General features: G+C 32.5%; 1 long non-coding RNA gene across 2 annotated transcripts in view; it reads left to right on the forward strand.

Moving 5' to 3' along the window:
* Positions 1-12,221, forward strand: part of LOC106687722 (uncharacterized) — a 234,352-nt gene extending 222,131 nt beyond the window's left edge. For both annotated transcript variants that reach the window (XR_001344211.3, XR_001344210.3), the window contains exon 4: positions 12,177-12,221. This is a non-coding gene — a long non-coding RNA (uncharacterized lncRNA). The remainder of the gene's footprint in view (positions 1-12,176) is intronic.
* The last annotated feature ends 1,901 nt before the right edge of the window (positions 12,222-14,122 follow it).

Here is a 14,122-nt window from a genome sequence, read left to right on the forward strand (position 1 = left end):
AAATAAGTTAAGGGAATACATAAATTAAAACACAAATCTACAAGTAAAAGAAATGCACATAATGAATATTAATAATATTAATAAAATAATATTTTCCACCAAGATCGCTATATCCCCGATCCCAACACCTAGATCTTCTGAGAAGCTCCTTGTTTTATTTGGTATTGTTCCGCGAGATTCAAACCAGAGGCCTCTCACGGTGAATGACATCTATCATTATATGTTAGGGAAATATCTTGTTTGGTAAGTTGTTAACTGTTAACTTCAACTTGATACTGAACCTTGAGTAAACAGTAATTTCTGGTTATTCTATTAATTTTATTTCAGTCAAATAAATGAACAAGAATCAACCCAAACATGAACAATTAATTTCTTAATTTTTAACAGTAATATAAAATTTTCTAAAAAAAAAATTTCTTTGTAAAATTAATCGATATATTGTAGATATATAAGCTCCCCTTCCATCCAAGAAAATTACCGCATTAAATAAACAGCTGGGATTCAATTCATAAGGTTTTTTCTTTAGTCCTAGTGATTTAGATTTAATAATTATAAAATCTTTACTAAATACTATAAAATCACGTTATTAATTATTAAAGTTTATATGTTTTTTAAAAAAAGGAAGATGGGTGCGGTCAAAGAAGAACTAAAATAGTGATTAAACTATTGAGCTTACGTTTCGTCCCACGTTGTAGGGCTTCATCAGGGCTAAAAAAGATAAAAACACTTAAATGATCTATTATCCTTCGTCGTAAACCCATGACTTCTTGCCCAACAGTATCCTTTAATAATACCCCACATATTGCTATTGAACAGATCCGTTACTTGGTCAACACCCGGACAAACTTGGAATCCTCATACAAAACTGAAAAGACAGAAAAACTGCTCGTCGATTCCGACTATTACTACATTTACTAGACAAACGCTCCAAACTTCCAATCCATTACAAAAGACTGATCTACAGGACTGTTATAAGGCCTATCTGGACATACGGAATTGAGCTATGGGGCTCCACTAAACCATGGAATTCCTCTACAATCCAATCCTTACAGTCCAAAATCCTTCGTAAAATCCTTTGTTACAAATCAAATCATCAGGACCTCTATGTCCCATATGTTGCCGATTAGGCCAGAACCCGATACCAATCCTTCCATGATAAACCACCCAAATCCACTTGTTTCTAACCTGGTTTCTCCTTCATTACCAAATAATCCTCCTTGGCGTCTGAAAAGAAGATGGCCTCGAGATCTTCTCCTCTAGAAATGTTATTGGAATTCTATCAGTGGGCACATTTGTCTCATGTCTCCACATAATTGTTTCATGTCACTATGTCACCTACAGCAAATTTACTTGTATTTTATTATTTTTATACAGTTGTAAATAAAAATAAAGAAATTATTAAATAAATAAATTATTAAATAAATAAATAAAAAATCCATGTAAAATATTATAATAAATGAAGAAGTGGAAATTTAGTAAATTGTTTATAAATCGGACCACCTCCCTATGTAGAGGCTTTTAGTTATGTAAATAAAGCTGTTATTATTATTATTAAATTATTTAAACATTATTTATTTTAATTTTACCCATTATTTAATAATAGGATATTATTGTTAAAAATAAGAGTTGTAATATAACTCTGTTTTCCATTTTCATTATTAACTTTTCATATTTGAGACAGTGTTTGTTAATCACACTAATGGTAGAATCGCCGTAAGTCACCTCCAGTGTAAACCGGCTCTGGCTAAATATGTCCTTTTCGGCAAAGACATTGACCCACTTTGCGACTATTCCGTTTTATTCCTAATTCAATTACTCAGAATTTTAATCAAACAGTTGTTCGGAATAATTATATTAAGAATAAGAATATTTAATTTACAATAATAATATTTTTTTCTCAGACCTATTTGATAATAACCTCGAATTTTCATTATTCGATAGGATATCCTCCTTATAGAAAAGTCGATTCGATACTGTATGAAGAACACTTTCAAACGAAGGCCAGACATTGTTACATTTTGAATATCTGGTACTTTTTTTTAGTATAAGTGGTCCTTATTGAATTATAGAAAAAAAAACTAATTCAAATGAAAAAAAAAAATCTTTTATTGAATAAATTATATGATTTTAGGGGTTCACGAAAGAGATATATTTTTTGGTTTTGTCGGTTAATAAATTTGATTTTTGGGTCAAATGAAATATTAAAGCTACTGATGATTTGAATCTAAGGTGCCTAGAAGTCGGGTCGTGCTGTCATTTAAAAAAAATTAAGAAATTTTATGAAGTGATTTGATGGAGTAAATTCATCTTCTCTTCTTTCCCTTGTCGAGCAACAGATCCTAAGGGAACTACTTACTCAAGATATGAATTTTCAACGAAAAAATTTGAACTTAAGTGGTCATCTTATCTTAATCTCTGTTTTCTTTTTCTGCCCCCAGAGGTCTCTCCACAATTAGTCACTAGGTGACGCTAATTATGCTAATATGACGGGCCTATCCGTTTTCAAAAGAAAAAAACTACATTACACGGAAAAATACACGGAAGGGAGTGTGCCACAATTTAAGAATGTTTTTCCAGCTGTTAGAACTTCCGCGCAGATGATATAGATATTGTAGCCAGATCACAAAGGGTATTTTTGCAGCATAAAATTTACTTTAATTAGAGTTTTCATAAATGATATGTAAACCAAAATTTATTCATTTTAATATTTTTTCTCAATTTAATTGATCGATTAAAATTGACACTCTTAAGTGAAGGTCTATAATGAAATGCCGTGAAATGAAATGAAACCCTCCACTCCCGCCCTCCATCTGACTTTTCAAACAGACAATTATAGCGAGTAGGTTGGTTGATGTAAGACATGTCACAATCTCACAAGAGGGGATCTTAATACAGAAAAAGGCAATCCTTCCCCGCCGGACCCGCCCCCCTAAGACCCCCGGGGAGTGACGGTCCTATATCACTTTTGAAATATTACCTTAAAACGGGAAGAGGAGACTTTAAGATACTTTTGCCTTAAGATATGGTTTTTTTTTTTGTGTGTTATGATCTCCTCCTGTGAGATTGCGATATGCATTGACTAGCGTATGGAGGGACGAATTCAACCTAAAAATAGAAAACAAGTATACACAAGTGGTGAATGTTCTTGGAATAGTATTAAAAAATTGTTTCAGCTAACTATGAAACAGTCCCTCTAAACTGAGCTTGTTATAGATAACGTTCAGTGTAATTGTTTTTATCTTGAATTCTCAGTCCCTTCAGCCTAGCCCTTCTTCATTCATCCGCGCCTGACATTGTTGAGACTTGAGGAAATTTCAATTAAAAAAAATATTTTTATATTATTTTACCCGTTATTATTAAATATTAGTATATATTTTTTTCAAGACCACGCGAATATCATTATTTTCACTTCCTTTCATACTCCTTCTTTCCACCTCTTCTTATTTTTTTCCGATTGTTCCTTACCTCTTTCTACGACCCACGAGACAGCCTTTCTCGCACCACTCTCCCCCACTTGTACCTCAATTTCTTTTAGTCTTCTTCCATAGTCATCCCTATCGAAACAGTCTTGGTCTGTTATTTTCAGCCTCTCAGTTTCTTCCTTCATCTGTTTGATGTACCCCCCAGCAATCTTTTATCCTCTCATTTTATAGAAGATTTCTGTATTTAATCTCTTTGGGTGCATCCTCACCAAATGCCCGTAGAACCTTAATCTTCTTATTCTTATGTCCGTTTCCAAATAATTTAACTCTTTGTATATTTCCTTATTAGGTCTCAACCTGTAGCCTTCCTGTCTCTTCTTTGGGCCATAAATTCTTCTTTCTATCCCTAACATTTTCCTTAGGCTAGGGAATGAAGCTGTTTCCATTCCATTATATAAATTGCAAGTCGCAAAGTTGAGTCTTTCTAATTTAGTTATTTTATCTTTTATGCTTTTTTTCTTAAACACATTGCTACATATAACTTTTCCAGGTACTTGAATTTATTTGTTACTTTCATAGTCCCGTACTTTGTCTCCACTATTCTCTTTTGAAAGTTTCTATCAGTTGTCATTAATTCCGTTTTCTCGCTCGATATCTGTAAACCTTTCTTTTCAGCTATTATAACCGCAAATTGTGACTTATCCTTAGTTATATGTTTATCGTTTATAGTTGCCCACGCTCAGCGGAGAAGGGGTGAATTAAAGAAAAATAATAAAAAAAATAATAATAAAAATAATCGCTAAAGGAAAAAAAATAAAATAAAACAATGAAGAATTACTCCTTAGGCGCCACGTTATTTTTTTCTTGGAAACAACGAAAACCCCGAAGCATTATGCCCACAATATAGCTAAAATATACCACTATATAAACAATTGATGAATTAGGACCACTGGCGAATACCTTTACATGTAGATAACAGAAAACCTAGGGGTGTTACCTACCCACCTGTTGAATTATCGTAATATTCCGTGAACAACAACAAAAAAACATAAGTAAATTAACAAGTTGAAAGCAGAGAAAGAACAGCAGAACTATATGTACAAAAGTTTAATAATAAGAAGAAATATATATACAGAGAATGAAGAAGGAAAAAAAAATTCTTATCAATTAATAAAACAATTAAAACTTATAGGTTGACTTAACCTTAACTTAAATGCTTAACTTTAATAACTATATTTACATTATTATCCGAAAGAATATAAAAGTGAATATAATATAAAATTTAGTTCAAACCCCACGGAGTCCTCGGGTGCACTCCTGGCAGAACTTGTTGTCCGATATTTCCTTTCCGGTCACCGTCTCACCACTCCAGAATTATAGAGATGTAATCTCTAATGATGTAATGCCACAACTCTCCTATCCAGGACGTTCTGGAGATTCGTTGCTACGCACTCCACTATATCTCCACTTCTAGTGTTAATGACCGTCCATTGAAGTAAAACACCATAATTTTGAAAAACAAAACATATATGACAACATTGCTCATATGGTGATATTCCGGTTCAAACAGTAAAGACAGAGGGCCTTTAAACTATTAACACTTCACATTGAACAATCGTAACGTGTTCCAAAATCAAACTGTCACCTTCACAAAACCAAAACCCACTCGTCTGAACATACGTGTTCCAAAATCAAAACTGTCGCCTTCACCAAAAAACAAAACCCACTCGTCTAAAACATATCGCTCGTCTTTTGTTTATCACCATGACAACCGTAACTCCTTTTGTCTATGCAGATCCAGCCAGTGTTTTTATTTCACCATGACAATCGTAACACTATTTTACTTTAAAATGTTCAACTCCTCTTTTGCTTCACCTTCAGTCTTCACCATTAGGGCCAGTCCCTATCGTCGCTCTTCCACATTTCCAGGAGAGGGTATCCCCCTGTCTGAGTCCTGTTCTTATTTGGAAGGGCTTGCTGATGGATCCTTGAAACATGACCCTTGATTCCGTGTCAGCTCTATTAGGCTCCTTATCTTTCCATCCGCTCCATACTCCTCCAACACGTCTAGCAGTTTTTTTTTTAATATACAAATAATTTATTAATGTGAGTATATTAATAAAAAATCAATTAGTCTGAGCAATATGAATATACTATACATTTTTAATTAAACTTTTTTTTTTACTTTTTCTACATTTCTACTTGGTTATTTGGTTAATGCTATATTCGCATGTAAATTGATCATTGAAAAGCCATTAACCCTAAAAGTATTGAGATTTGGATATGAAATAAATATTGCATATAAATCCTGCACATAAATGCAAAATAATCCATTGATTATAAAACTTTTAGGACTTAATAAAATTGATTAATTAATATAAATAGTTTTTAATATTAAGCTTCAATGGTTATACAATGACATCCCTTACATAAATGCATTATTGATTAATTGATGCGAAATGGATAATATTCATTTAGGTTTATAAAAAGGATTATAAAAAAAAATATATTCACACACACGGACTCGCGTATTTATATAAATGCCTTATTGATTTAATACAATTGTTAATAAAATTTCATAGTTTAATAAAATCAATCCATTTTACAACGGAGTAATGGTTCCCTTGCGTGATTTAACTGTCTGTGTCATTTGACACAACTTGACAGATTGTCAAGCAAATTAATTAAAGCAGGGAATTGGAATGATATCCGAACAGGGAGGGCGAGAATACTCCAATAAATGCTGCAAGGAGAATGCTGAAATAAATAAACTGGAGCGGATGAAGCTTCATTGAGCTAACAAAGAGGTCGAATGAACGAGTCTTTAGTGAAGGACTAGGCTATCACCGAGGACTCGCTAACAAAGAGAAAGGAGTTCGTGGAATTTCTCTTTGGAAGGAAGTTAAATTTAAACGGAGCCAGTAAGACGTTTCATTCCTATCTTCATCTGGAATCTCCAGCTCACAGTTTTATGAGAAATTCCTCTTCTAATCCTTTCTCTGACATTTTGCTGAACTGATCCTGTTGATAGTGAATAGTGGGATTTGTTAGCCAACTCTACAAGAGTCGATGAAGTGAGGGGGAGTGAAGCGATGGCACGTGTTTATTGTTCTCTTTGAGTCCATTAAGTTCCTTCAATTCTAATCTGAAAGGCAGATTGAGACTAGGATGGAAGGTAATAGCGTTAAAGCTAACCTCAAATCGATGTAGTCTTTTCGAAGGAACCTTCAAATAAAATAAAATAAATAAAACTAACTCGGACATAAACATTTATTTGGGCAACGTTAGCTATAGAAACATAAACATACGATCAAATAAACCAGTAAGAAATAAAATAAAGATAAAAAATAAAAGAGGGATAGAAGATAAAATCAAATGAGCAAAGTGAATAATAAAAAACTAATTACTATATATAAATAAAATACTGAATGCCTACGACTCTTATAGGTCAGAGGAAAATATTCCTTGATGTAACAGTAGTGAAGGACTAGTGCTACGAAGTCATAGAGTCTGCTTTTATAGATAACTATCAAAAGTGGTCAGAAGTTGGTGGGCCCACGTCTATACTGATTCAGTTAACGCAACCAATTGTCTAATTTTAATTAAATTAAATACCACCATGGCACTCATCGAACGCAGTGGTTTTATTTCCATTAATCAAATGTAATAACAAAATATCTAAACAGCATATAACACAGGCAGAGTATGGTAAATGAATTATACGAACGACTAATGGCGGCTAGGCAACTGATTCAAGACCGTGGATTGTTGACTCCTTGCTAGGTGACGCCAACGAAATAACCCCCACTGACCGTTATTCCTACAATTAAATATTATAATATAAAATATAAATACATCTGGTTTTGATAAAATTATAATAAACTTCTAATTAAAATAAATGTAATTGAATAACATTATAAGATTATTAAGAAATTAATCATTGAAATTGCACAAGTATAAAAAACATTAACTGATTTTGGTGTGCTACTAAAATATTAGTATAATAGGTGACACATGAGTTTTAATAACATAATTATTGCGATAGAATAGTAAAATAATTATTGACTTTTTTTTGTGACAGGAAGAGGGTGATTTCTGATATACGGGAGGGATGGGGGGGGGGAGGTTATTTACAGGCGACCAGGCTATTTTAAACGTGATGGTGGAGGAGGTGAACTTTTCCATTTTGTGGGACCACCACTTAATGAAAAAAGTCAACGCCAAGGCCGGATTCGAACCGGAGCCGTTAAAGTTCCCAGGCGGATGACCCACAATTTATTGACTATATTTGTACACTTTACATTTTTTTTACCCCCTGGATAAAGAGGAGGGAGGGATCATCCTAGGTAAGCAACCTACGCTAACCAGAGTGGGAGAGTCGTGTTTTTATTCCATAATAATACCTCTGCTAACATGATCTTACTATGGTGACGCCTGAACTCCCTCCGACACACGCAGCTTCAACGCTAACTTTGTTTATTTATTTTTTTAACTGGGATCTTGCATGCCACTGCAGCCAATAGTCAACATTTTATTTTATTTTTATTTATTTATTATTTAACAACTTATTTGGCGAGTCCATTTAATTTGTTCACACATTTAGGTATGTTCGTGGTGCTTATAGCGCACGAATGAGCGCCTTACTGATGGGGTGTACATTATCAATTTTTTTATCTAACAATTAGTGTTTAAAGTAAAATCTACCCAAAAAAGTTATGAACAACCTTCTCAAAGTTCATTTAATAAATTTAAAGATAAAAAAATTAGATTGTAGGAAGATAATCCGAGTCCAACGCTTCGCCCCACTTTGCAGGGCTACGTCAAGGCTGGTAAGAATGAAGTTCTGTTACCAAATTATTTAAGTTGGTAACAGAATTTTTTTTTTCAAGTCGGTAACAGAACTTCATTGTTATTAGCCCTGAGGAAGCCCTGCAAAGTGGGACGAAACGTTAATTAACAATAATTAGTTTTCTTTTATTCTTTCCACCCGGACTATATTCACCCTATAAATCCTCTAGTTCATACTGTCAACTATCTTCTTCCAATAAAAAAATTATTAAAAGTTCAGATTTATTTCAGTGATAGATAATCAAGGATTAATATTTTTTTTAAATAAATTATGAATAGAATTAAGATTCTCCATGATGTTGGCCGTATTGGCTGAAACGTTGGAAATGTGATATTGAGATTCCTAATGTTCCTAGTGGGACTTTTCAAAGATCTTTTTCTTTAGTGAAGAAATACTCTACAACTCATGAAATATCAAAAAAATTAACGTTATTATGTAATCAAAGATTGATTCAAAAGTGGTTTATTTGTGTTTTGATTTATTAAAAGTTCAAATTCTTTGCGCACATTTTCTAATTAATAATTAAATTAAAAACTCTAATTAAGTAAACAATTTTTACATATACTGGAAAATTTATCGTTTATTATTTCTGTATATATTTTTAATATTTATTCCTATATTTATTGTATATTAATTTTAACATGGTTGGTTGATTTTTTTAAAATTTATATTTGTTACTTAAGTATCTTTCTTATATTTTTTCATATCTCTTTCACTATTTTATCTATTATTCTATTAAAGGCATATTGTGTTGAGACCAAAATATGAAAGGGAAAAGAAGGGAAGGAAAAGAAAAAAAAAAGAGAAGAAAATATCATGAAAAAGAGAAGAAAAAAAAGGGAAAAAATAAAAGAACCAAAGAGATGAAACAAAAAATAAAAGCACCAAAGAGATAAAACAAAAAAGTCATGTTCTAATTTTTATACTTCTAATGTTTGTAATTATTATTTATACTAGTATAGCCCTATTTATCGTTAGATTAACAATATTGTCTGATTAGACTAAAATAAGTATCCTGTGTGACTAGCAGTCCAATGAAGTTGGGCAGCATAACTTTGTATTTTAATAAAGTCCACCCCTCCCCCCTACGTGCAAATAGGCTCCAACAAACAACAATATTTAGCCCCAAAACTGGTACATACAACAAAATTAAGTCTTATTATTAAGTGTCCAAATATGGTAAGTTTCGTGATTGATTTTATTGTTGTGAAAATTTCTATAAACCTCTTTTGTTTTTGTCCTTATTAAATTTTTTCAGAAACAATTTTTGTCAATTTTTTTTTTGTTATTTTACAATGATGCTACATAATCGATTCTGTGAAAAATATCTTCTTTCTTTTATTCCTTTTCCTTTATCATCACATTGAAATAGTCTATTAAAGATTTATTTCACAAACTGAATATTTTCCCACTATTTCAGGTAGCTTATAGGTTAATGCTTTTATCTTCGTTTTAATTTTAATTACAATTACTTAGCCCGAATACCCATGAGTAGTTTAGTATAGTATAGTATAGTATTTGGGAAGAGGCGCAAAGTTCTACCATACCGCATAGTGCTGCAGCCTTGCGGGTCGAAACCATCGACCATGTGACATGCAACGGCGCTCACTGTCCTTACTCTAGCCCAATGGAAATGAAAATATAAATATGAATAATATTACGGTTAAATATAATATATTACATGATATAACTGAAAAAATTAAATTTGTACTGCTACAACCCATAAAGGGTCAGGGATGCAGTACTTTGTAAGGAAGTAGACATTCTACTAGACGGTCGTGCAAGGAGGTAATTTGGTCAGAATCACGCTTGATAGCCAAATTTTTACCCAATTAAGGATGCCCACTTTATAAGGTTGGAGGGCTCTCGAACCCACACGGTTGCAGTAAAACAGAAAATAATTTTTACCACAATCGGATTTGGAGCTACATGTAATATAATTATTGAACTATAATAGGAAGCAGGTTGGCTAAGTAAGTAAGGCTCTATGCTACTAATTCCAAGGACCTAAATTTGAATACAACTGTGCAAATAATTATTTATTCTGTTACTGTAACCGTGATTCAATCCTGTGGGTTAGGAAGCCCTTCAGGGTCTAACCAGCCTCTGTATATTGGGTACTCTTAATTGAGGAAAAATCTAACAATCGAGCGTGATCTTGAACAAATCACCTCCTTTTATAACCGTTGGTTTGGCGGTACAGATTTTCATTTTTAATTTATATCTGTGCAAGGAGATGATTTCGTCAGAATCAATAATTACCTTTCACTGCCGGATTTGTACCTGGATCCTTCCAGTTAGAACCACTGAGCTGGTCATTTTTTTCTTACTATAACCACTCATAATAACAAATAGTAAAATTAGTTTACATAAATAAATTTATGATTTTATGTAAAACAATAATTATCTTACTGCTAATTTTCAAATATAACTCTGTTCTTTTAATTATAAAGAAGTCTAAATTATTATTTATAACAATGATCAGGAATAAACTTTTCTATTTTACATACCATTTCATTCTGTTTATTTTACTGATAATGACAGAAACTACATCCTTAGTGACAAACAAGATTAAACACTTTCTTCCCAATAAATCTACCCTCAAAGAATCAAATCTCGTTCCTTAGAAAAATTTGTTTGTATGTTTAGAAAAATTGAAAAAAAAAAATCAAATAATAAATAATAAAGGTGTTTGAAAAAACAGTTATTTTCCTTAATTCTAGCCTTTTTATTTCCATTCCAGTTGGCAAGCAGTTTATGGCCACTGAGTGTTACATAAAAGGGCGTCCTATACGTTCACAGCAAAAAATGGCTTTCTGAGTTTTAGCAAGGCCCTCGCAAGTATTTGGAACTTTTGACAGGTTGAAAAATTTATTACGATCTTATAGGACTGGTTTTGAACTGATACGAAGTTTAGAGTTATATAAGGAATGAGAAAAATGAATAGAGACACATTTGTTTCCATTTTACTTTCCACTTTGAATTCTCTCAAGAAATTTAGGGAATTATTATTAAGGAATTAATACAGGATTTCCTGGAACAAAATTGTAGGATTCTAATCCCTAAATTACTCTCAAATTAATCACTAGTCGCTGGTTCGCTGGGATGTATGTAGCTGAGGGAGCTAGGGAGTATGTCTCAACAACCTCGGAACTACCACTACAAGTTAACTACTCCATAATGGTGCATAGGGCTTATATGCAAGATTTTTCAAAATAACTGCCGTATATTTTTAGGCTTATAGCTAATAACTCCTTATATATTAAAAGTAGCTTAAATAAGGTCGCTCGAGTGAGCTAAAGCTTCAACCTTGGCTGGCTCATGAATGCAGCGGATTTACTTTTATTTTTTAGGCTGTCTCACGTCATACAAACTCGACTCTCACCATGGATAGAATAGGATGGTACCTTGTATTTGTAGTTGATTCCCCTCCCCCTTCTATGTTTCAAATGATCAGGAAGGAGATCATAATTTTTTTTTTTAAGTCGACGATTCACTAATTGATGTTTCATTAGGACAGAAAGTACAGTATCACTCACTAAACCTCACATCAAGTATCAAAAAAGCGTTATGTACATAACTGATTTTCTTGAATAAAACCACATCTGATAAACATCATTTTTTTTTTATTATTTTGTGTTTGAGATATTTCATAAATTGCACCGTATACTGGCGTTAATTAGTAAAAATTCTAATAGCTTTAGGGCAGTTTGTAGATGTTCCTCAGGAACGGATGTAATCACAGTCTACAGTACTATCCTTGGAATACGTTCAATTGTAAATAAATTAAAATATATATATATTTTTTTGTCAGATGTGCCACTATTAAAGATAGGCAGCAACATCTATATAATAGTATTTGTGTACGTAAAATAGGTTACTTATCGTATTTTCTATTTTTGCAGTCGGTCGATGAAGCAGTACGAGAACTAGAAAACCTCAAACCAGGTAAGATTCATATTTTTGTTTCTTTGTTTAATTTTATCTTTTTTTATTTTTTAAATTGATTCCATCAAGTAGCGTATCGTATCAATTAGATTTTTACTTTTAAGGCTCCTAAATAATCCTAACACTATCCTCACCACGTATGCCGATGATGTTACCTAAAAACGCATTTTCGGCCATTGGTGTGGCGTCCACCAAGATTGTCTCTGGAATGACTGGACCAGTTTTGTCGTTTACTTTTTGGTTAGAACTAATTTGACCTCTGATACCTGTATAGTTAATTGAATACCCTGTACAAAATTGGAGCAACACAATAATCAAAAAGTATATTTTTGTATAAATTTCAGCGCCATAATGGTTCAAATGCTGGGGGTACAGGATGTCGCGCAATTTTAAATAAATAAAACTTCCAATAAACCTTTTTGAAGAGCTCATTGCCTCATTTCACTTGTTGAACCCGATTAACTCAATTCTATCATTTGACTGTTGTAAAATTTTCAGTAATACTAATCCGTTCAAGGAGGCTTATAGCAATAATGACGATATCGAAAAGTACTTTTAACGAAAAATATCAGGAATTTATCATTTTGTTTTTTGTTGTCTGTGATATTTAATTCCTCGGATTAGTTATTCTCCTTAATTATTTATAAGCATTAAAATTTCTTCACTTATTGTTCCTTCTTTTTTTCCCTTTAAAAAAATTATTTTTAATGAGGCATGAAAGAGGTTTAAAAACAATTTAATTCCACACTTCTTCGCTGCAGTCTTTAATTAATTTCTTATTATGTTAATTTATAGAAGATAATAAAAACAATTTATTTATTTCTAGTAGACTCGGCAATGCTATATTTGAGGATTATATTATTATAGAGGATTATATTATATATATTATATATTCTCTATTGCTATATTTGAAGATGTAATAGGTCTAGTCACAAGTAACTTCCGTTTTTTTATCAGAAATTTATTTTGCTCTCATTAAATAACAAAATTTTATTAATTTATTATATATACAGTATTATTATCTATATCCTTCTCCCATCTTCCTATCAGTTTATTCCTTCCTTGTAAAATGAGGTTGGTTGGTCCTTAAGCAACTCGAAGGTGTGTACAAGTCTATCGATTTTTGCTCTAATGCACATATTTTCACCTTTAATTAAGCAGAATTTCTAAGATCATTCCCGGTTTACCTTCACAACGTAAGATGACCATAACGGATTGTATTAATATTTTAAACTTTGTATAGTCATTTGAGAATAATATTTGCACTTACAGACGATCCTTGCGGGATACTGGAGATGCTAATATTAAAATTTAGTTTCGAATCAATTTCCATAGATTTGCCACGGAAGGGTCTTTGTTGATTTATTTGATAATTATATCTTCGCGTTCTTTTGTGTTTCCATTCGAAGCTGTATTGGTCCCTTTTTGAGGAAATGGAGAGGAAGGAAGGAAGTTTTCCAATAGTTTACCAATCTGTTTAATTAGCCCCGTTAGCTAAGTTGTCTTCCTTCCGCTAAGGAGCTAAAAGGTTTCCTTCCGGTCGACTTTGTCTCTCCTGATGGCCTTTGTCTCCAGCTTGATTGGATTCTCCTTTCGATATTGGTCTTCCTTCGCCTGGAAATGGCTACGTCCTTGGACTTAGTTCTGGTTCAAGTTCGAATGAAGCCAATTAAACAATTTTTTCAACGCCTACATAAAAGTGTTTTTTTTTTTAAATATTTATTTATTGCTATTTACAACTGTACATTATAATACATTTAGTAAATCTGATCTATGTTAAACTGGAGTATAACAGGCGTGTAGAGAAACTACCCATTGGTAGCATTATAATGACATTTTACATTAGCTGTTCTCGTGGCCATCTTCTTTTCAGGCGCCTCGGAGGATTGTCTGAAATAGAAGA

The sequence above is a fragment of the Halyomorpha halys genome, unplaced genomic scaffold, assembly GCF_000696795.3.
Source record: "Halyomorpha halys isolate HHAL.00 unplaced genomic scaffold, Hhal_1.1 Scaffold1000.1, whole genome shotgun sequence".
Classification (NCBI taxonomy): domain Eukaryota; kingdom Metazoa; phylum Arthropoda; class Insecta; order Hemiptera; family Pentatomidae; genus Halyomorpha; species Halyomorpha halys.